Raw genomic sequence first — 3213 nt, 5'->3', positions numbered from 1 at the left:
GGTTTTCTTTTCCTAGTTGACGGTGAGTGCATGAATGCTTTGGTTGAAGAAAGGATGCCATGGACATCCTAAGGTGGGCTGTTCAAGGGCTGCTGAAAGCAGGCTGGGGCTATTCAAGTGCTGCTAGAGTCGAGGTGTTCACACGACAAGAGTGAAGGTGTGGCTTCTTTACTTGCTGGTGAAGAGCTCTTTGGAGGAAGATCTCATGATAACAGTGCAAGGACATGGATAATGTTAGAACATGTGAGTGCTAGTCTTTTTGTTATCTACTATGTGGTTAATTAATAATATAAATAATACAGTTTTTCTAGAAAATGTATCAGAGCCAAATCTAGTAGCAGGAAGGATGATAAAGAATTAAGATGTCGATGGATAAGATCGGGGTTGAAAACTTCACAAGTCTCAATGATTTCAGCCTTTGGAGGCTGAAAATGAAGGCTCTTCTTGTGCACCATTTAAAACTTTTCATCGTTTGTGATGATGATAAAATTGAGGGAGCTATTTTTCTACCTTGCAGACAAGTTTGATCTTTTGGGAGGAGATATTGTTAGATCGGGTGCCTCCTAGATTGGCTTTTGGGGGTTGATTTGGAGGGAATTAATTAAGAAATGTTTCCTAATTGGAGAGGACATATTTGGAGATGATTTGGAGGGGATTAATTAGGAAATGTTATCCGAGTGAAGAGGGTAGATTTGGGGGCTAATTTCGGGTTTGATTTCGAGAGAATTAATTATTAAATGTTTCTTAATTGAAGATTATAGATTTGGGGGCTGATTTGGTAGGAAAATAATTAAGGAAATATGACAGATTTGAGAGGGAATTTGGGAGGACTATTTGGGTATTTGTTGTTTATTGTATGCTTTAAGTAGGGTGTATTTCCAAGGGTTAGGGGGTGAGTTATTTGCTGAAATTAGATTTTCTTAGAGTGTTTGGATTATAGCCGGTGGCTAGAGATTTGGGAGAGCTGGATCTTCCTCTCCAATTGAAGATCCACTTGTATCTTGTCTTTTCTTTAATAAAACTTTCAATAAAAATTATCCTTGTACGTTCTATTCTTGATTTTCTTGTCGTTGGTTTTCTAAAATTATTGAAATCAGATTTCAGCCAAGATTTTTTCTAAATTTCTAACTTCCTAACAGATTTATCATTTTTTAAAAAAATTTAGTGTAGCATTTGCTTTTGACATAACCAAAAAATCTTTTCCATAAAGCATAGTGCTGACAAAATGTTCATGACAATAGGAATATTATGCTTTTAAAATAAAGGAATATTCGATTAAAATCATCTACAAGCTTATTCAAGAGTTTGGATTCCACCATTTGCAATGTATACAATACAAATGATTGACCAAAACATTCTTGAGATAAAAGATTTTTACCTCTTCGATATACCGATGGTTTTTTTTTCATCCACAGCTTCTCGAAGTATCTCATATCTAAGAATAAGATTTTATTTGGAATTGTTTTTTTGTTGCTTCTTAAAGCAGTTTTTTAGTAGAAAAATTTTAATTTTTACTATAAAACTGCTTTAAGAAGCGTTAAAAAAATCATCTCATTCTACTCTCTAAGTTGAATTTCTCCATGAGCTTTTCTGAACCTTTCAACACAAGCTTTTTTTTTTTCACAAATATAACCCCAAAAAATCAAAGAACCAATAAAAAAGGGCATCTAGCAGGAATAATGCAATTGTGAAATATATCTAAATCTCCTTGTTTGGGATTGACTTTCCATTCCAGCTCAAATTTCGTTCTCAAGATTGGTATAAGTTTCGTGTTTGGTGAAAGATAACAAACACGTAATTTTTGAAGTGACCATAATATCTTCGATACTAGTACATTTTCTCCAAAAAGAAAGTTTATCTTATTAATCAATGAACCTACCAATTGGGTAATGAGGAAATTCAAGCTCATGAAATGATGGTTGATGTGTTCATTTAGAGATTAGAAATAAAATAAATATTTATTAAATAATATTTTATTTCACAAAAAATTAAAGATAAGTTTATTTTTTATTTATTTATTTTAATGACAGTTATAAAGATGAACATTTCTTGCTTTGTTGCAAGGGGTAATTTGATTCTATATATATGACCTTTGAGACATAGATATCTTTAATTTTATTAAAATTTATTCTAAGGTCCATTGGTTGCTTGAGATATGACAATTATTTTTTGTTATAATTTCTTGCTATTTTTTCATGTGTTTAATATTTATTAAATTGATTGATATTTGAAGAGGAAGAAATAGGTTGAAATTGAAATTGATAGTCTTTTGGCTGACACAGGACTTCAACCCTCAATTTGGAGTTAATGATACCAATGAAAGGTATAGACTTGTGTGCAGCTACTAGTTTACAAGCTTATTATCTTAACATTAACTTTATTAATCAATACTACCATAGTGGAGAGAACATTTTTTATAATAAGGATTGTCAAACATCGATTGCATAGTATGATGTGTAATGATTTACTAAATGATTGTCTATTACCTTACATTGAAAAAGAAGTAATTGATTTGATTCTTATATGGAGTTATAATATAACATTATCAAATAATACAAATAGATTGATAAGATTTTAAGTATTGTTCATTTCATTTATCATAATGAGTTATATGATTTTGCTCTAAATTATGCATTTTCATTTTATTTTCTTAGATATTAAATTATTTAGTAGATTACTTTGCCCACCATTAAATAAATAAGCTGGTTCTGCCCCTAATATTGGGATGAATGGACAATTAAGTACTTGGCTAAGATGATTTTGGATTAATGGACTTAAGGTCCTATATGGTAGAGTTAGAATGATGTATAGAGCATTGTTTGAATAGGCTAATGTAAAATTTTTTCGACAAACATATAGGAGGCACGATTGGGTTGTTTAATAAAAGAATGGGGATTAAAATTTAGACATTTGCATTTGAACTTCACTTGCTTCTTTCTCCTATTAATAAATTCTAAAGTAAACACCTAAGAAAAATTTAATGATGAAGTCACTCTATTGCCTAAAGGTGGTGTAGCCTTACATGATCTTATTTTGAGTATTTCAACTTGGTAGCATCCATCCTAATTTATGGTATGATCTTATATGATCATATTTTTCTTGCAATTAATCTTTTAAAGGGTCAATGCTGAAAATTTTCACAATATAGACGATTTATTATTTTATTATTTAATTGGAACTCTACAATCTTTTTGCTCATTTCTTTATTAAACT

At 30.7% G+C, this 3213-nt stretch overlaps 1 long non-coding RNA gene across 1 annotated transcript; it reads left to right on the top strand.

The window, feature by feature from the left end:
- Positions 1-12: 12 nt before the first annotated feature.
- Positions 13-1045, top strand: LOC114578715. Its single transcript, XR_003699684.1, has 2 exons — positions 13-243; positions 324-1045. It is a non-coding gene; the product is annotated as an uncharacterized LOC114578715 (long non-coding RNA).
- Positions 1046-3213: the final 2168 nt, after the last annotated feature.

This window comes from Dendrobium catenatum, unplaced genomic scaffold (genome assembly GCF_001605985.2).
Source record: "Dendrobium catenatum unplaced genomic scaffold, ASM160598v2 original_scaffold_126269, whole genome shotgun sequence".
Classification (NCBI taxonomy): Eukaryota; Viridiplantae; Streptophyta; class Magnoliopsida; order Asparagales; family Orchidaceae; genus Dendrobium; species Dendrobium catenatum.
The sequence above is the reverse complement of the archived record's forward strand: the minus strand, read 5'-3'. Positions and strand labels throughout refer to the sequence as shown.